The sequence below is a fragment of the Ambystoma mexicanum genome, chromosome 7q (genome assembly GCF_040938575.1).
Source record: "Ambystoma mexicanum isolate Mex_15411 chromosome 7q, UKY_AmexF1_1, whole genome shotgun sequence".
NCBI lineage: Eukaryota > Metazoa > Chordata > Amphibia > Caudata > Ambystomatidae > Ambystoma > Ambystoma mexicanum.
Window position 1 is genome coordinate 625,834,552 of NC_090941.1, and position 21,420 is coordinate 625,855,971.

The following is a 21,420-nucleotide window of genomic DNA, read 5'->3' on the forward strand; positions in this document are numbered from 1 at the left end:
TTTTCCATAGGAAAACGCTACGTTAAAATGACCGAGGTTCCCAGCCTGACGACGGGGAATAATCACTGCATGTGAATCCATGAAATGCTGGAGAAGCTAGGTGTTTCTGTGGGGTGGGAATTCTACACAGTCTACTTGTTAGTTTGGGGATTTTTGGACAGTCAACAGGGTCTGGTCAGCACACAGCGGGCACGCCTGGCAAACAGGTGGGCAATTTGGAACACTGGATGGCACAGGTAACGCTGGCTGCAGTCAGTGGGCAAGCAGTGAGTGGGTAGCAAACCAGACTGGTCTCAGGATGCAAATGTTATTGGGTTTGTCTGGATCAATGGCCTTGCTGGAATAGGAATCAGCTAAACTTGGGTTTTTCAGTGGGCTCTGGAGTAGGGTCAGCAATGCTATGGCCTTGTAGTTGGAATCAGAAGGATGAAGGAAGCAGATCAGAAACGCAGCGCAGGAACTTCAGGAAGAGTGTGTCTAGAGTCCTGTCATGGACTCTTATTTATAATGCCTAGTGACATCATAGAAGTATATGGCTAGGCAGGTTTAGCTAAGCACACCTCTAAACCACTGAATTGGTCACGGGTGCTAGTCTCCACCTCGCTCTCAGCTGGCTGGATCCAAAGGGCAGGAGGGCAGATTTATGATGGGAGTTTTACAATGTCCAAAAACCTCCCAGTTACCTTAGTTAAAATCCGATTTTGCCATGAATGGTACATTTATACAGTTGAAGTCTCTTAGCAAATTACATAAACAGGTTACATATTTTATGCAGATCATTGCAGTCCAACCCTGCAATCTGTGAGACATTGTTTTGTACATTTAATAATCTTAAGTCATTTTTAGTGCGAAATGTCTGGCCTAACATTCTGCAACTTTACACGCACGTAAATACTATCATGGAGCCTATTTCTGTTAATTTTTAACATTCCATCATGTGTCCTTTCCCCATGATTCACATTCTTCTGGCGTTCATGTCCCATACATGCTATTGACAGCCAAGAACTCTTATTTGAAAGCTACAAAAAAAAAATATCACATTTAAACTACTAAATGTTTACATTTTTGCAAAGTCCTGTTGCAAAGAGAACTGTCTTCAAAGTTTCTTAATAAAATAGTCTTTTGAAACAAATGGGCATCCTTTGTCCTGCACTGGACCATTTCTTTTTCAGCTACCACCAACTGTCACTTCCCCCAGAGGGAGGATGGGTTTTTCCAGCTTGATTGAAGGTTTATTGCCCCTTCTCCACTTCAAACCTGTGTGTCCTGGAAATTAAATTGTGGAGGGCTTAATCCACACCAGATTCTGTCCAACCTAGTAATTATCACTGGGGTGTTAGAAACAAAAGGGGGCCCTCTCAGTAGATACTGTCATCCTCTCAGCAGAAACCTGTCTTGGGATGATTCCTCCCAAGTTTAATTTAAATGTATTTATTTCTGTTTTGAATTGAAAGGAAACCTGCTGAATAGAACCATTTAATACATTGTATTTTCACAGTACAATCCCCTTTCACATTGCTAGGCAAGAAGATGATTTTGTTCAACACAGTATTCTCCAACAAGCATTTTTCTTCTTTAGTTTGCCAAGCCCATTTTTCCACATGTGGTGCAAGCTGCTAGCATTTTGACTCCAAATTTGTTTTTTTATTTTCCATTTCGATTCCAACACTGTTTTGCAGTCATAGTAATTTTCTTCTAGCCAGTAGTTTATTTGAACCACCTATGCACTGAAATTGACATCCCAGAGATGGAGTTTCTTTGAATCACTGATCATTGACACTTTGTAACTTCAATAGTGAAGCTTTTCCCATGCGGCGGAAAATTGAGTTTCTTGGTTGATTTTTTTCAGATTTGGTTTGACAGGGCCTGTCATTCAGGGGCCATACTTGGTTTTGCAGAAGCACAATGGGGATATGAATGGGCATGCCAGGGCCTTATTAATAACAGTAGTTTAAGGAAGAACAGATAAAAATAGCGTCAGAGCAGCATCATTTTAAGGTAAAATACCCCCTTTTTAATGGGGCTTTGGGCTTGGCAGCAAAGCAGCACTGCTTTTTCCCCATTTCTTTTGTATATGTAAGAACACACTGGCAAGCTCCCTCAGTGTGCCCCCGTGTTCCATCCTGCCCAATATGTGCTTGGCAAGGTGGTGCAGCCATCTTTTTGTCACTGCAAAACACAGTTTTGAGGCCATGGTGCTCACAAGAGCCGGTGCAGCCATTTTGCTAGTGACTGCAGATGTGCAACTTGGTGATGTGTGGGGGGTGGGGGAGGAGGGGGAAGTACTGTTGAGTGGGTAAATATATTCCACAATTCTACCCCCCTGCTGCGCCAGAAGATGTGCTGGGCCCGTCGGAAGGTGTATAGGGGGCATCTCAGAGGCTGTGGAGCTCAGAAAACCATGACCTGGCCGGCCACCATGGAGCTATTAGAATGATGAGGAGTCGGTGAGACTCCTTGATCTTGCAAATTACCCTGTGGATCAGGGGAGTGGGCGGAAAGGCGTAGGCTTTCATACCAGTCCACTGGAGGTGAAATGCGTCGCCCAGAGAACCAGGGCCCTGACCCTGCCAGGATGCGAACTGGGGACACTTATTATTGTGCCAGGTGGCAAAGAGATCCACTTGGTGGTGACCACACCTGTTGAAGATCTCCTGAATAACAAGTTAGTTTAGCTGCCACTCTTAATTGTCTGCTCCCAGCCTGCTGAGCCTGTCCGCTTCCAGGTTGGATTACCCCGGATGTGGACTGCCGAGAGGTAAACGTCATTTTCCAGGGCCCGTTCCAGCATTCTGATCGCTAGTCTGCACAGAGGAGGGGATCTGGTGCTTCCCTGCTTGTTGACGTTGTACATGCTGGTCGAGTTGTCCGGCTCGATGAGGACAACCTTGCCCCTGAGAAGTAGGAATGCTCTGAGCGCTAGCCAGAAGGTGTTCAGCTCCAACCAATTGATGTGGTATTCCTACTCCTGTCTAGTCCAGGTGCCGTGGACCGAGAGATCGTCCAGGGTGGCTCCCCAGCCCTCGAGTGAGGAGTCTGTGGTGATGGTGGCCGGTTTATAGTGATTTGTAGTCGAAACAAAGTTTTGAATGCAAACGTTTCGACAAAAAATGCATCGAAAAAATTCATTTTTTATTTTTATTTCAATTGGAGTGTCCCCCCCGCAACCCCTGTTTTACCTCTTAAAACCCATTTTAGTTTAAAAAAAAAAAAAAAAAACTACCTGCAAAAAAAAAAAAAAAAGGAATTTTTTTGATGCATTATTTTTCGAAACTTTTGCATTCAGAACTATTTTTTCGAAACAATGCCTTGATACCATGGTGGCCTGCGGAGAGGGCAGCCGAAAGGGCTTGCCTGTCTGTAGGTTGCACTACGTGGACCACCAAGTTAGGTCCGGCTGGAGAGATGGAGGAACGTTGATGCTCTCGGATTGCGAGCCCCGCTCCTGATTCCATGAGGCCATGAGCCCGCAAAGTGCAACGGAATCCTCCTCATCCTTAGTCTTGTGTGCGGCACGGCTAACAGGACCGCTGCCAGTAGATCCAGGAGATGTTGGTACCACCATGCCGAGGTCACCCCTCTGCTGAGGAAGTGGCAGTGGCCCTCTTGATGGTAGAGATTTTATCTTCCAACGGGAAGACCTTCTCAGAGCATTTGTCCCAAATGAGTCCCAGGAATGTCAGTCTGAGTAGTCTGCAGCTGCGCCTTCTTGATGTTGAGCGAGAAGCGCAGATCGTGCATTGTGTTCATAAGGGCATGGGAGGAGTGGCAAACCACTTCCGGAGATGTAGCCCTGACGAGCCAGTCGTCGAGGTATGGGTAGATGTGGAGGCCCTGTGCTCTGAGGAGGGCAGTCACAGCGTTCATGAGTCTGGTAAAGACCCTGGGGGCCCAGTTGAAACCAAATGGAAGGACTTTGTATTGAAAATGGTAGCCCATGATCCTGAACCGTAAGAAAGTACGAAGGGGCTGCCAAATTGGGATATATAGATACGCGTCATTCAGGTCCAGGGAGCACATTCAGTCTCCCTTGTCCAATGTCTCTGCTATAAAAGCTGGCCTAACCATCTTGACTTTTTGTAGGGGTAGGGAGAGGTTGAGGGTGGAAAGGTCCAGCACAACTCAGGCCCACCTGGTTCTTCTTCTGAATGGCGAAAATCCTGGGGTAAAAGCCAAAGCCTCGCTGGGAGGCTGGAACTTTCTCCACTGACTGGCTCTCTACGAGTGACTGGATCTCCGCCAAAAGAGTTGCTGTCCCAAACTGTGGGAGTGGAGGGGAGGAGGAAGGAGAGGCTGTGATAGGAAGGGGGTACCCCATGGATACTACAGAGAGGATCCAGGGGGCCGCGTAATTCTGGCACCAGAATTGTGCATGGAGAGCAAGCCTGCTATCCACCGGAGACACGTGGACCAGAAGGTGCGTGTCATGCTTTCTTTCCCTCGGAGGCTGACGCTGAGGAGGGTGACTGGAAAAAGCCCTTACTCCCCCCCCCCCTCCCCCCTTTTAGTTGTTTGCACCGGTTCTCAGATGGCGAGCAGTCTAGCTGACTGGATCTGCGTTCCTGGAAGCCGCAGAACCCTCCATATGCACAACCCCTTTCCGAGCGCTGCTGAGATTGAGTGTTTGATTTGGGCGTGGTCGTTGTAAGAATGGACAGACTGCCATTTGTGAGCTGTTCTTTTTGTCCAGCTCTTCGTCCGTAAAGGAGTGGAAGAGGCCCCCTCCCCCACTCGGAACTGTAGATCTAGAATGCGCTCCTGCACATCCGGATTGATTTTTGTTGCCCAGAGCCAGGCTGTTCGCCTCATGACCGTGGCAATGCAGATGGCACGGCCTGAGGTATCGATATTAGCCACTGTGGATTCCATGAGGTCATGCGCCACAAGCTTGGCTTCAGCTAGCCCCGCCTTAAAGCGTGATTGGCTCTGGGTGGTGAGTTCCGGGAGGAAGTCTGCAATTTCCCACCATAACCTTTGGTTGCCGGCAGCCAGCGTGGCATCTGCGTAGGCCTGACGGAGATGCAAGGATGCGTTGGAGTAGACTTTCTTGCCGTATGCCTCCAAGATGTTCTCCTTGCCTAGCAGCGCGGCACAAGAAGCGGCTGAGGACCACAGGCTCGGAGTATAGTGATGCCGCAGCGATCACTGAGGAGTGCGGCTGAGGATGGGTCGAGAGCAAGAATGTATCCCCCTCCATCTGCCTGTACTTAGCACCCAGGAGTCGATTGACCGGCTGGACCGAGTGGGGCTTGAGCCAACCCTTCTTGGCCATGGAGACTACATCGGTTAGCAGTGGAATCCCTGTGTTGGCAGAGGGGAGTCGCACGAGGACTTCTGCCAGAACCCCCTCTGCCGGCTGTTCGACCTCGGGTTTCGGAGGCAGAGGTACTTCGACAGGCCAGCAAGACGTTTGCAGAAAGCCCTGACTGACGATGGAGTGTCCGGATCCTCCTCCTCCATTTCCTGCAGATCTGGAGGGTACTGTGGAGGAGGAGGAATAGATGGAGCCGGAGGCTGAGGAGGCGGCAGAGGTTGCAGAGTTGGCTGTGGAGCCAGAGAAGGGAGCTGCACCGGGACGTGGGGGCCCGATTGAGGCGTATGCGGTGCCACTAGCATGACAGGGATGACTTTCCTGATGGCGTCCTTAATAACCCCCACCTGAGGAGACCTCATGAGGTCAAGGAATTTCTCGAAGAGCAACTCCTCACTGGTCAAAGAGGTGGAAGGGGGTACAGACGAGGGAGCGGTGAGCTGCTGGAGCCGCTGCCTACCCTGTCCATATGGCCGCAAAGGAAAGCTGCCCAGCGCAAATGAAGGGTAGACTGTAGGCCACGTACCTGGTTGAGGTCAGTCCCACCTTGACACTCGTTCTTCGTCGAATTCCTGGAATGACGTTGGACAGTTGCCTCTTTCTGGCGTGGCGGCCATTTTATCGAGCTGCCCGCGATGTGTTGCTCGGCCCGCTGGGCCCAGCCTCGTCCAAGACTCTTGCATGTGGATCACAAGGCCTACCCTGGGCCTCGGCCCAGTAGGTGTAACACCCACGACCCGGGGGTCGGTAGAGCTGCGTTTAGGTGCCCCCTCAGACGTATTGCCAGTATTAGGGCCTAACCCCTCGGACGTTTTGCCGGTGTTGGGGCATAGCCCCTCGGCCATGGTGCTGGTAAAAGGGCAGAGCCTGTCGGGTGTAGACCCGGTACAAGAACCTTCCAGTCCCTCAACACTGCGCCCGGGAGGATCCGAGGAACCCTCAACCCGAAGGCCGGTAGCTGCAGCAGCCTCGGTGCGCATGCTGGTAGAAAGACCTTACCAGTCCCTCCCTGGGAAGGAGTCTCCCCCTTGCGGGGTGCGCTGGAAAATATAGGCCCTACCTTGGGCCTGGATCGATGATTCACAAAGTTCTTGAGATCCTCTGGAAGAGCTCCCTCCACCTGGCTAGTCTGTTCTTCAGCGCCTTCAAGGACAGCGAGTCACACACCAAACATGACTGCCAACCGTGGTCTGGGCCAAGGCAACGTAGGCAGAGGGTGTGGGTTTCTGAATTTGGGAAGAGCCTGTTGCAGGATGGACACCTGCTGAACCCTGTGGAAGTCAGCATGAGCCGGGGAGGAGGGTGACGCCTGAGGACGGAGTACCTGATTGATAGATAAGACAAAAATGACAAAGATGTATTTGCGCATGGAATTATATGGAGGAAGCCAAACTCAGGAGCGCTGGTGAATTCGGGCCGTTCCTGTCGATGCGGAAAAGGGGACTGAGGTGTGGCGCCAGAGGGCGGAGTCAGGGCAGCGCATGCTCCCTGGGCCGCACTCCCGCATGCCTCTAAATTTAAAGGGGAAGAAGGTTTTTTCTGGGCAAAAAGGTTCCGTCTCCCATCCCTTGGAAGGGATGCCCATACAGTATGGAGGAACAGGGATGTTAGGGAGCATTCTCTTATAAGGCTAATTTCCCAAACCTAGTGAGTTCCCCAGCTGCTTTGCTGGATTTTTGGGGTTTGTTTTTTTCTCCTGCTTTTCCTCCCGCTCTTAGGCATGATTTGAGTTATGTCTTTGACTTAGTATGTGCTTATGGGCTATGGGGTTTGCTTTTTACTCCATATGTTCTCATCTGTTTTAGTGTATGTGTTACACAGCACCCTCAGTGCAGTAACACAGGGGTGTCATAATGACCCCCAAAAATATACTCCATACCCTGGGACGGACTACTGTTTACCAGGTTATTAAAAGTCACCATTGACTTTACTAGTCCAAAATTGTGAACAGAACCAGTACAAACAATCATATTGTGGAAGTACTGGAAGGGGTTAATTAGATTGCCCCTGGGTCTGTTTCCAAGGGGGCACTGTCCAGTCCCCCACCTTGTCGAGTTTCTGGCTGGTGGCAGTTGTTACCACGCGAAATATTCCACCGGAATATTACCTATGGGATTTTCCCATTGGTTTTAAACGCACCACTTTTTTGGTGCAATGTTAAAGATGCCGCCGGTTTATTTATTTAATATTAAAACCGCGGTTGGGTCTTTTCGCCAGAACTCTTTTCTAAAATGTCGTTTGTGTCCGTCTCTGAAACTCTAACCAAGGTCGGGCCCTTTGTTCCACTTTCTGGCGGGCTTCTCCACAGAAGCCCTCCAAATGGTGCCACTCTGTCTGGGTTCCACAGGATGTGTGTGGAGAGCAATTGGCACCCTGGACTGCGTTGCCTTAGCAACCCAAGTCGCACTCTATTCCGATTGGCCCAGTTGTGAGCCGCCCGGTTCACCACTTAGCATGTGTGAGTGACAGCTAAGCTGTTGAATGGGGGGTTTTCTGCATAAAAGCAGGGCTTTGGGGACTGGAACTTCAGAAGTCGCGCCACAGGACCCAAGAAATCCGAAGAGGGGAGAAGCTGAGCCATCTGCAACGACGACACCACCGGTGGAGCCCTGCTGCAACAACCTCACCACTTCCCTAACAACAAGAGGAGATCTTCTGCTGGACGAGTCTTCTCCCTCTGAGCTGGTGGGATCAACCATTTCGCCATTTCGCCTTCCAGGACGTCTCTTGGTCGAATCTCCCGTGCCAAGCACCCCAGCAGCCGGATAGCCAAGCTTCACCACTGTGACCGTGAATAAAAGGAACGCACCTTTTAATCGAACGAACTCTGCGGCTGGTCTCTTCCCTGGGCAGTGCAGTTTCCTCCTCGACGAGATCTTCTCTTCCCCTGGTCGAAACCACGAACTGCACCCGCTACCAGGAACAACTGCCACCGCTGGAGCTTCCTCAACTTTAAAGGTACTGTGTTCCACCTGGCCTCCCGTTCTACGGTTTGCTAAAGGTGACCCTTAAATCGTTGGCTTTCCAACTGGGTTGGCTCCCAGACCTTCTAACTTTACCTTTTGCTGCAACCCAACCTCTTTTGAACATTTTCGCAAAGACTTGAGTGCTTTTTAAACTGTGATCTTGGGCACATTTCGACTTGCTCCATTTAAAGCGGCCCTGGCCTATGAACTTTGGCTCTACAGTAAACTCTGCCTTCACTAACTTGCTGTGGTCTTATATAAGTGTTGGGAACTGTTTTATTTCCATGACCTGCCTTTTTCTCTCCCTTTAACTGAATTATTGGAGTGCCATCTAAGTTACACGCTCACATCTGTTTTAACAAATAGTGGTGTTTTGATTTAGACTTGTCTAATACTTATTAAGGGAGGTGTATAAACTTTTCCTGAGTGTGTTTGAACTTGCTTTGATATATAGTGCTAGTGTATTTTCTAAAGTGTGTGTTAAATAATTAATTATATACTTTTGACACCAAGCTCTGGTCAGTGTTTGCTTGCTCTACTGTGTTTTTAGCCCTATTGTGTATCCTCTGTATACTGCCCTACTCTTCTTCAGAAAAGTCTGACCGCTCAGCCACAGCTACCAGGTAAATATGGATGGTGCAGACTGCTACCAATTGGGTTTACTGCTTACTCCTGTAGTCTTTATCTTCCTGCAGTGGTCCCCAAGGGAACTGCACAGGATTCTGTCTAACAGGGGACGGGCGTAAGAGTATGTTGTTTGACAAACATCGTATCCAACAATCTGGACTGAACGTCGGCCACAAAGACGGATGTCTGCAGCCACGAGAGGCGCCCGACCACTGTGCTAATGGACATGGTCTTTCCTACACAGTCTACCATGTCTAGACCCGACTAGCACTGGACATGCCGCCTCCATGACTCAAGAGGCCAAAGATTGGAAAATATCCTGCATCTCTCCCTCAGACATACTCAACCCCATTGGCCACCGCAGTTTAAAGTTCGAAGGAGAATTTTGCCATGGCGCAAGTGGCATTACAACCCGCAGTGCAAGACTGCTTGGAGTGAACACCTTCTTGCCCCATGCGTTAAACCTCTTACTTTTCCTGTCCAGTGCAAAGGATGGGAAGGTAGAGTATCCCAGGCCAACCACCGCGGCCTTCACCACTAAGCTCTCAGGCAAAGTATGGGAAGAAAAAAAGGCCATATCCGTTGGAACGGGACAGTGTTTCCTCGCAAGAACGCTGTCCACTGCTGAAACAGAGGCAGGTTTCTCCCACACCTCCAACATGGGTGCTTCTACTGCCACATTGAAGGGCAGGGTGTCTCCTTCTTGGAGGCATCGTCCAGAATGTAACAAAGTTAGTACCGAACCATGGACATGGACGGAGCAGATTGCCCCAAAAATTCCATCTCCAGGGTGCCGTCGAGGTCACTAGCGCCTTGCAGGTTCTCTGCCACGCCCAGCACATTCTCTCCTTCCCTGAAGAACTCTACCAAGAAATCCCTCTTCTCCCTAGAACCCATAGGTACAAGCCCAAAAGGGACCTGGTTGCCGTCCTCGTCATAGATGTCATACATTCTTGACATGAAGGCGCCCCTAGGGAGTGGAACGTATTCCTGTGGAGCCGCGGTGCCAGCCGTAGCCAACTACGTAAAGGCCGAATCCTGTAGTGGCGGTAAGGCCTCTGCTCCCAAAGGCGGGACATGTCAACACGAGACGGCGCTGTCTCCATCTGGTCCAGGCAATAGCCCCTAGGAGGGCAGAAGACCACCACAAAGGGTACCCTGCCGGTCTTAGAAGGCACAGTGGGACCCCAACAGTACCGTCGCCTGTGCCACAGGTGTCGAGGCTGGAGTTGCCAGCGCCTTCGCGAAGATGTCCAACATCTTCAGGCAGAAGTTCTCCCATTGCACCCGTGTGGAGGAATGGGTGGGAAAAGGCACCAGCGCCGGAGGCTCTGGGAATCTATGGAGCAGTGTGTAAGGAACTCATGGTGGCAACATAAAGACAGACAAGTGATCACAGTTCAAGGGTGTTTACTAAATGGTAAATGCAGGGTGGAAAAACACCCAACCTAAATCTAAGATGGGAGCAAGCGTCGACGATCAAATGAAAATATGGCAGTCCTTGTCGTGTCAAAATAAAAAGGCCTATAAGTTAAAAACAAAAAAAAACAATAATGCCAATTCCTTACAACTAATCACAGAAAGAGTATGGGATAGAATTTTCAATGAAGAAAGAAGTATTCACAAAGAAGTGAAGATGCAATTGCGAAGGGTCTCCCTTCCCCACGTTTTTAGCACGTGACAAGGTGGATCTACTGAGCACAGCACATACTCTACCTTTCTCAGCACAAGCCAACAGTTTTGTATCAGCCATCAGGTCCTTCGACGGTTAAGGCTCTTTTCAATCAAAGTCTCTTGCATTTGAGGCCTGATGTTCTCAACACAACACAGTTCTATACCACAAATACTTTGGGTGAAGGCTATACCCCTGGGCCACCCGCTCTTCTGGGCGCAGACCCCTCACAAGTCGTATTCAACAAATTAACCAAACAGTTCCTTTCTCAGCAAATTTTGGGTGATTACTTTCCACTAAGCTCGTGGAAGCTCGTTTCTGGGTGCAATGGGCTTTGAGACCTTTGAGGACTGGTTATGTACAGAGGGGTTGGTGGATCTGGGAAGGAGAGTTTTAATGGGAGGTAGTAAGGCAAATGTATTATAACCTATAAAGATCTTAGGGATATCGTCGTCCACTGCTCCTTCATCTCGGTTGCGATACTGCATCTCACCTGGGGCATTTCCCCAAGCACACCAATGGGTTCCCCTACCCAGGTGATCCTCCCTCGCTCGTCCAACCTCTGGGTTGGGATCTGAGGGTTCCAGCCCTTCACTGGCCACCTGAATAAGGGATCCTCGAGGTCTACTCGGGAGAATACCCTCAGGTTTCTCACAGGTGGCTCTTCGAAGAAGACAAATGTCGGTGCAAGGACTCACTTGGAGAGCGGGAACTCTTAAGAAACTGCTGCTTCTTGTCCTTTCCCTTGTGCCCAGCTATCTCCTCCTTGGAGCGTCATTCCGAGCCATTCGATCTCAACTGAGACCGCAGCGATTCACCCTTCGACTTGTGGATGAAGGTAAAGATCTTCGCTGCCCTCTCCCGAAAAGCCTTTGGGTGCATGGACTGGCATGTCACGCAATCCTGGGTGTCATGGTCCTCGCCCAAGCAATATTAACAAACCCGGTGCAGAGCCGAGAAAACATTTGCCGGGCGCAGTCCACACAGCCAGTAGACCGAGAACTTGGACAGAGTAGGCATCGAGTACTTCACAGTTTAAGTAAGAAAAAGCTTGCTGAGCGTGTTCCGATCAGTGCAAAGATTGCATGGAGAAAAAAAAATGAGGTCAAGGGAAGGGACATCGCTGTATATACTGGCCCCAATGTCATATCAGGCGTGGGCACTTAGAGGCATCAGACGGAGCAGACGCAGAGCTGCTTTGCACTCTGGCGGCAGAAAGGTTCCCGGAGAACAGCTGGGATAGGAATATCATAGATGAGGAATCCGATGGAGGAAGGAGTCCATTAGAAGAACAAGTTACTCTCTTACCTGGTAACGTTCTTTCGATGGGATGGTCAATGACGTATTCCATATCTATGACAGTAATCAGCACAGCTGTGGTGATTACTGTCATAGATATGGAATACGTCGGAGGACCCAATCCCCTCGAAATGGTAGACAGTGCCCACATCTGATAAGCTGCATGGGCAGATCGTCAGGGGTTATCTCATTCCACATATCCCAGTGCATGGAGATTCTCCCTCCAACCGGAGAAACATGTGGTTAACACTCAAAGTGGCTTAGTGGGTGCTGTCGCACCCAATGCTGCAGTCTGCTGTCCCTTAGAGGACTCTGTGCCCCGTCCGGGGCGCGAGGTAGCCTCTGCCCTTGCCGGTCTTGCAGGAGCTGTGCCTTTCTTCCTAATGGCAAATACCTTCTGAAGCTTCCCTAGACGAGAAGCCTAATGACTGCTTGGTGGGCTGTTGCACAGCTAGTAACATCGGCTTAGCAGCTATCTTGGAATCTTTACATTTTTCCAAAGACTTCTCGACTTTAGGTTCGAACATGTGCTCACCATCCAATGCCATATCCAGAAGACACACTTTGACGTTAGGTGAGAACTGTGGATGTACACATGGCACAGCCAACACAATCTGCAGTGTCCAGGCCCGCCTGCAGCGCTTGAAACCCAACCTCGTTCCCACTGTTAATGAAGTCCAGAAAAGCCATCCCTGGTGATTTGCAGCTTCCGCTATGATCCTCCACAGCCCAACAGAGTATTTAGCAAAGCCACAGGACGCATTGCCTTCAGGGCCACGATTCCTAATGTGAAGATTTTCTTGCCCAGGTCATTTATCTTTTTGGACGCCATGTCCTTGGGGAGCTTAGAGGAGGATGTGGCTGGTGTAAAGCTCACTGTGGCAGCTTGAATGGCCAACCCCTCTGGCACAGGGTGAGACGACAAAGGGTAGGTTCCCCCTGCCGGTTTGTAGTTCTTTGCGAGTTCTGGGTCCACAGCTGTTGCCACAAAGTGCTGAATGGGTCCCATATGGCCCCATTAAAGAGTAATAGCCTTTCAGTTTGAGGACCTTTGTTCAAGATGTCAGTAAGGGGCTTGGCTGGGGTGCCCAAAGCCAAGGACATGATTACACCACTGTCCACCTGTACTGGGCATGCGATTGTGCATAAGGAGATGTCTGCTGCAAGTCAAGATCAGGGGAGGTGACCAGGCCACTTGCATCGTGCAGGCCTTCAGTCAGGGACTTTATATTGGCCTGGGAAATTTAAGAAATCAGCCCCTCCGTCCCCCACTCATTGGTTCCATGCCAAAAGGGACCCGATACCCTTCGTCAATAAACCGACCTCAGGGAGTCAAAGATCTCCGATTGTGACTCAGAGGCAAAGGAACGTTCGACCGCCTGGACTGTCTCCGCAAGGTCTGGAGGGCCACTGGTGCCGATGCAGACTTTGCACACATCAAGGACGAGCTTGAGGGCGGGCACCTTGGCACCAGAGCCACTGGGTACAACTGGTGCCAACCTGCCTTCTGCATCGAGACTGAAGTCATAACCGCCATTGCCGTTGGAAAAAGCAGCAGGATTTGTTCCTTAAATGCATCCCACTGTTCCCTTGGGGCACCTGAAGTCTAGCATGACTAGGCCCGCTCCTCCAAAGAATTAGAGTTGTGTCTGCCTCAATAGAATCTCTTCTTTTTATGGCAGTATAACGAATGCTGCAACTCGCTTCGAGAGTGCAAGTGCTTCTTCGCCTTCTTGCGGTGCCAACCTCCTTTTCGGGCGGTGGGCTTTCGGTGTCATGGCCTGACAGTCGAACATGCCGGGCACTTTGACAGAGGCTGTAAAGCGTTTCCTTCGCCCACCGTTCCCTAATAGATTTCAGGCTCTTTTGCTGACAGGAACCGCACTGCTCGACATTGTGTTACCCAGACAGCACACGCAGATAACATGCGGGTCCATGATGGACAGTGCCGCAGTCCTTACAGCGCTTGAATCCCAGAGCTTAAGAGGCTGACGTTTCGACAGAGATCAAACGAAACATTTCTCACTTAAGAGAACCGTTCTTAAAATCAGTGTGCTGAGCACGCAGAAAAAAGGAACTAACTTAGGTACAGGGGGGTTGCAGTGATGTAATATAGATACTATCGAAGTCATGTCTGCAGTCGAGGAGTGACATGGTAGAGTTAAGAAGAGTCGACAGTCGATGCCGAGTTGTACTGTGCACCATGTCGAAAAGGTTTCTGAGCATCTGACGCTGAAGGGATATCCATCATATGAGGAATCTGCAGGAGGATACAATCCATTGAATGACCTTTCAGAGAGGGAGGCATTCATGATGCAGAGTGTGTAGTGTACCAGGCCAACTGATCAATGATGGGGCCGAGAGGATATGGTCAGAATAGGAGGAAGTTTTGAGATAGACAAGCATTTTAACATTTCTGAGGGGAGAGAGGTGATAATTTGGTCCAGAGGGGCCAAGTGTATGCTGAGGGCCAGAAGGGCTAATGCAGGGGGAGGTTTATTTAGTGATATGTCAGACTGTCTATTTTATTCAATTAAAAATTGGATTCTGCCTGCAGCTTTTTTTTCTGAATTGCTTTCTACCATCTAGCACTGTATTTGATTGTGATGTGTGCATTTGGATTTTACAAACACTATGCAAACTAGAGAGCCAGAATTAATGTGGGGTATGTTGGTGTTGCTTTTAGTGGCTTGTATAACGTTTTCCCTTTTCTAGACATTACCCTTGTCTATATGTGATGTGTGCTTACCACCAGGCATATGGCCTACAATATATAAAAAGAGTGGGTTGTGCCTTTTAGACATTGTACTTGTGCGCTGGCAGTAGGGAATTTTAACTATGTTAGAATGTTCTCAACATTTTTCTCTGACACCACGAAAAGTTCTAACTACCAAAAGTTCGAACTTTTCGTGGTATGTGTTTAGGTTGTTTTGGTGGGGTCGGTATGAATTTTTTTTTTTACAAAACCTCCCGACAGAACAAAAACCCCACAACAAAAGTACCCCGCAACACCCCACTCATAGTATACAGTATCGTGAGCGGGGTGTTGTGGGGGACACCCCCGCAGCACACCTGACAAATGGAAAAAAAGGGGCTGCGGGGGAATCCCCTGCAATACCCCGCTCTACATAGTATAGTGAGCTGGGGTTGCGGGGGAAACCTCTGCAGCTGCCAAAAAAAAAAAAAAACAAAGAAAAGAAAAGGACCCTACAGCGCCAGTTCCCAATCACGGAAGTGAAAGGGAACTGGTGCTGCAGGGACAGAGCGTGTCTTAAAAGGTAAGTAGGGTGTGGGTGGGGGTGTGTTGTGGGTGGGGGGGTAAGTTTGTAGGGTTTTGAAATGGATGTTCGCATGGGAAATGCACAAACATTTTCTAGTGTGTACTTTTCCTATACGAATATTATAATATAAATATGTGTCTATATTTATTTAATCCAGTGTATATTTCTTTTTCCAGTAGAACACTGCCAAGTAGTTTCTTTGTCTACCTGTGTGGACTAACTGAACTTTACTACCACCCTCCTTTCCTTGAGTGTTCTGCCATTGCTACCACTTAAGTGAAGTTTGGCTTTCCTTCTGGTTGGATTCACCATTGAAAAATCAGGTTAAATGGTTGCACATCCCTCACTAGTGGACTGCAGGTCTAGAAATTCAGATTTGATGAGCAGGAGCTAAAACCTGCTCCTGTGTGTTGGGCATCACCCAGTAGGCAGGAGCTACTGCTGGGGTCCCAGGATCAAGCACTCAGCAAATCTAATTTTCACATGAGATGCACACTAACTTTTTGGCCATTATATATGATCAATTACATTTAAATGTGTACTAGATATGTCACAATTCTTCTTTATTTAAATTCTAAAACATTGACGGTTAATGTCACATATGCATGTTTGTAAGGCACTAGTTTTCTTGGGGAGCCAAATGTAGCTGCTGGTAACAGTTTCTACGGTAGAAGAGGAGGTAAATAGCTCCCAGCTCCCATCAATTACGAACTCTGGACTATGCAAAAAATGTCCCAAACAAGTGATTAACTTCATCCATAAAAGCTGGCTTCCTTGCAAAACCAACATCAAGAAGGTGAAGTGCGGAAGGTCAGATTTCATATTGTGATGAGGTTTACATTCACCCACAACAGGCCACCCGGTCTAGTCAATTCATTGTACACCATTTCGGATTTGAAAAGGGTACTCTTCAGTGCCACCCCCCCAGGTTACAGTATGTATCCCTACTATTAGGTAGATCTGCCACCAAGCAGTGGAGCAAACAGCAAGGGGTGTATAAGTACTCACACTGTAAAACAGACTTGGTTAAACAGTTTCTCCAACTTCCAAACCTCTTCTAATGTCACCCTGCTGTTAGAAATCTTCAGCCAAATCGGAGTTGATACAAACATTCACTCAAACAAAAGTGGGCCACACCACGACCATACTAACTTGCACGCCACGGTTATGCTTAAGAGCACTCTATCAACACACAGCCCATTAGTGCGCTTAGTAAATGCTGGGGCCCACCCATGAAACAAGAGGATATCCATAGCCAAGACTACTCATTAAACCGCCACCCTTATCCCAGTCTCCTGCAGGAGGAAATTTGTTTTTACAGCAGCCAAACACTGCTTAAGCCCCACATCAGACACAGAGGTATCGAAATCCCAGAAAAAGTGTGAAGCTATCAATAGGTCATTGATCAACAAGATCGGTACCATCAGGCTTCACATGGAGGGCTCTGAATCGTCCGACTACCGTCCTTGAAACCCCCCCATGGGCCATTCACCCCCCCCCCCATGGGCCATTCTCTCCATTCTTGCCAGAGGACCTTTTCTACATGCATGCATTCTTAAAACCCAGCCTCTTACACCAACATCCGCCTGACCAACATCCTTACAAGCATACTGGACGTGCCCTTACTGCTCTTCTGAGGATAGTCAACCTCTACCTCAGTGAGGGTATGTTCCCAGATGCTGTAAAATCAGGGCCTCTATGCCTACTCCTGGAAAAAAAAAACAGACTTTATCAGGAAGACCTGGGAAAGTACCAGCCAATCAAAAGCATCTTTTTTATCAACAAAGTCATCAAGAAGGCAGTAGTTAACCAATAACTTTTTTTTAAAAATCCAGCTACTTTTTTGATTTTTTTTAACTTGTGTATAATCGTGATTTTTACATGATGAGAGCTGATCATTGCACTGTTCATTGAGTTGAATTGCGTGCTATGAACTGTGAACTGAAAGTTGTGAGCTAAGCCGCAAGAACCAAGGCAGCCAGTGAAGACTTGCATAGGCTGCGGATGCTCAGTTCAGCATACTTGAAGATAGGTTGATCAGGTTGATCATTTTGAAGGCTATCTCAATTAGTTTTGCCGAGGCGAGGGTCCATTTGATGTTTTCTCCGGCCATCAGTCTGTTCCACCAGACAGGTTCTTCGGCGACGAAGAGGTCTGCACAGAGCAGGAACAAGTAAGCTGCTCTTTCCTGTCTCAGCTCGTGACAGTGCATAAGAAGGTGCCTTAGGGTTCCAGCACAGTTTGGCAGAGCGCACAGTCTGCACTCCTTGTCATTTATCTGCAGTCTGATTACTAAAATTTCACGAGTCGGAAGTAGATTCAGACGTGCTAGCATGAACATTTTCATTAAACATGTGTCAGGGAAATTGGCACAATAGGCCAATGGGGTTTTCGGTTTGTTGAAGTTTGGAGGCAGATGTGTTACAAGTTTGTTAGCTTGTGCTTTGTCAGATGTAACAATCCAAACCTGACATTCCATTTTCTTTTTGACTCTTACTGGGTTTGTTATTTGATCCTCTTCTGTGCAGGCTAGTTCGTTCAGCTTGGTTTTTTGGGTCTCTACCATTACTTTTAGGATGTTAAAGTGCCTACTTGCTATCTCTGTGGCAATTATCTTATATATCGGAAGTGTATCAGGTATAAGCATTCTCCTAAATAGTTGCATAGACTTTTGCTCTACTGTTGATTCCAACGACAACAGACCCAGGTCACGACCGATCCTCTCTTATGAAGCCGAGTTGTGCAGGCCAAGCACCGATTTCCAGAGATGCCCTTCAAGCTTTGACCAAATTTTTGCAGGCATGTTTATTGTTGCTCCCATTCCATAGGTTAGGGTCAGCACCACTTTACCCTTGTAGAATTGGATGACTGGTATTAATGAGAATTTACCATATTTCTTGTCAATTGCCCTCATTTGCACTGCAAGGTTCCTTGTTTTTTCCCCATAGGGTCTGTTGCATTTTTTGCTCTGTCGCCGAGCCATCAATTACTACTCCCGGATATTTGAAGTAAGCCACCACATCAATATTGACGCTGTTCAGATGCCTTTTTCAATTGAGTTTGTTCTCCGAGTGGTGTTTTTCGAAAATCATCACCTTCGTCTTTGATTTGATTTCCAAGTTTTTTATTTTCATATAGTGTGCAAGGTTGGTGAGTTGCCGCTGAAGCCCGATTTGGGTCTGATATATCACGATCATGTCGTCTGCGTATAAGATGCGTGACACATTGACATTGCCTAATTTTTGTGGAAAGGACTCGACGCCCGATTCTGTTTCCTTGTAGTCTCCCAAGAAAGTGACGAAGAGTGTCGATGCAAGGGGGCAACCCTGTTTTACCCCGCGTTCAGATAAAATTTCTTTTGAAAGTAGGCCTTGGCGATTTAGTCGCACTCGCAGTTTGGTGTGCGTGTGTAAAGCCAGCACCGGATACAGTCTTTTGCTCGGGCACTTCCATCTTTTGAGTTCGGTCCAGAGAATACTTCTGTCCACCTTGTTGAAAGCCTGTGAAAGATCTACAAAGGCCAGAAAAACTGTTGGACCTCCTTGCTTAACTTTTGCTTTTATTAAGTTCAGTAGTAAGATGTTTACTGCCGTTGCTCCGTTTTTTAGAAACGGGTCGTTGGCCGGTGATGTTCTGGCCCATGACTGAAAGTGTTTGAGTAGCAGGGTGGCAAAAATATTTCCGATGATATCTAATAACGCGATCGGGTGATAGTTGGCTGGCTCTTCTCTGTTGCCTCGCTTGAATCAAGGCACCACCACTGAATGGGTCCACAAAGTCGGGATTGATCTTGTTAATCTGCAGTGGGAAAATAGAATGCTGATGAAGGTTGTCCATTCCTCCAGGTTTTGTTTGAGGTCAAGGTTAGTTAGTCCGTCAGGGCCCGGCACTCTTGAAGTCTTCAGTTTTCTGATCGCACCTCTTATGTCATCTTGGGACGATAGGTTGATCCATGGGCCATCTATCAAGGGCAAAAAAGTTGGCATTTGGGTAGACGGGGCTGCGAACAGATTTTCAAAGAATTTGACCCACTTATCTTCTGAAACTGAGTTGGCAAGTTGATTGTCTAGTGACCGGTCTGATTTTTTGATGAGGGACCAGAAGTCGCTAGATTTTTTTGTGCTCAGAGTCCTGAGCATGACCTCTGCATCGTTTTGATACATAGTGTATCTGCTGCAACTGTTTCTGCTCCAGGATTACAAACCCAGGCTCCACCCCAAATGTACCACTGAAACAGCCACCATACAAGTGGTCAATAACAGCCTTCGGTTATAGGCAAAAGGGTCTTATGCTTGTTAGTCACCCTGAACGGACCTCTATGCCAGGTTTAACACGATTGACATCAGACATTACTCACCCTCCTTGAACACAGGCTGGGCTTTTTTGGCACAGTCTTAAAATGGTATACATCCTATCTAACAGATTGCATCCTGTCTAGATTGGCTCCCTCAGGTCTGAATGTCGCCGGTCAGCTTTGGAGTCCATCAGAGTTCCGTTCTCTCCCAGGTCATCTTTAATGTTTATATGGAACCTTTGGGCTCACACCAGGACGATCCAACATGGTGATAAACTAGTACCCAGATGAAACAATTCTACTAAAGGTCAAAGGCCAAGAATATATTGCACACCTTCGATCATGATGAGAGATCCTACAAACAAAGTGTGTGGTGCTGAACAAGTCAATTTATTTCAAGACCACATGTTTTTTGACTCTTGCACTCCTACAGATCATGAATAGGGACCCTCCAGGCCCTGCAAAAGCCCCCGGTATCCTGACAAAAACGTAGACTTCAGGAACCCACGGCTTAATCATTGTGCATTTGTTGCACCAACAATCCAGCAACAATCCAAGGATTGGCTACATAAAGCATCACCACTGCTATCACAGCAGCAGATAGTACGGACAGCACCACCATTGGTGCCAATCCTGATGAAGGCCAACAACCAACCAGGCTATAATCCAGCCTCCATGGCCGAAAAACACCTGTGTCGATCCCCCGTGACACAACTACAAAAACCCTCCTTTGTGTATGTCCTGTAGCTACTGTTGTGTACACCCTGTGTTACCTAGGCCCCGGACCACTTTCTGTCCTGGGTGCACTTTTGTTGAAGCACAAGTCTTCCAGATTGTCATATTTGTCTGTATTTAGGTGGAGCCTTTGTCCTCTACATCCAAGACGCTGATACTTACCTTGTATTTCCTCTGTATATAATCACACCTGTCCGTTTTCTGTCACTTTCGTGCTTATCGAAAGTTGTGTAAATTAACTAAGTAAAAAACATGTGGTCTTGAAATAAATTGACTTGTTCAGCACCACACACTTTGTTTGTAGGATCTCTCATCAGGATTTCTTTGATCTTTGTAAATGTACCCTCCAGGGTTTATCAGGACCCTGCCAGGAGCCCTTAGATTAACTACACCTTCGATCATGTCTTGAAACCATTCAAACGTGGCTGACAATTAGCTACTAAAGCTTAAATTACTTAGACCAAATCCGTACTCCAAGAAGGAACCCAATGAAAGGTGGCAGGACATAATGCACCTGGACAGGTTCAATTCTCACCTCCCCCCACAGCTAAATCCCTAGGTTTCATTGTGGATAGCATCCTACACCTCCACCACCACATAGCCAAAAAAAAGGTTTGGCATCAGAGCTCTTTACTCTGCAACATCAATCCCTTGATCCCACCACAGAACTTCCCAATAATGGTGCAGGCGCTAGTGATCTTGCTTATTGACATGGATAATGTGCTCATGAAAGGGCTCTCGGCTGCTCACCTGGTCCCTCAATGCTACCTAAAGTTGTGGCTCACCTCATCACTGGGTTTTGGAAATCTGAAAACATCAACCACACCTTGGCCTTGCATGAACAACACTGCCCCCACCTCCCACCGTTCAGACTAGAAACTGGTTGAAAACCCTGCACATTCCCTAACAAGGCAACCAGTGCTGGTAATTCAGCCTACCCAACAGCCAACAAAAAACATTGGGGTGGCACAGTCATCTGCCAGTAAGACCATCACCACACTGGAAACAAGACTGGCTCACAAGGAGAAAACTTACAGTTGCTTTTATGCTACACTCTGGTTCTCTAGAATTCCATCCTGGTAGCAATTTGGACTGATCCAACTCTATTTCAGTGTAGGATATAACTGAAGACAGTAACCCTATTCAAGCTATCTCGTGCATAACCCAATCCATGTTTTGTACTTCGATAATTATTGCTAATGTGTCCTTTGTGAATTGTTAAATTCTAGCTAACA

The 21,420-nt window shown here is 47.9% G+C and overlaps 1 protein-coding gene across 11 annotated transcripts in view; it reads right to left on the reverse strand.

Moving 5' to 3' along the window:
- The window catches only part of PDS5B (PDS5 cohesin associated factor B), a 2,333,811-nt gene that overhangs the window by 1,523,075 nt on the left and 789,316 nt on the right, over window positions 1-21,420 (reverse strand). The gene's annotated exons all lie outside the window — the stretch shown is intronic.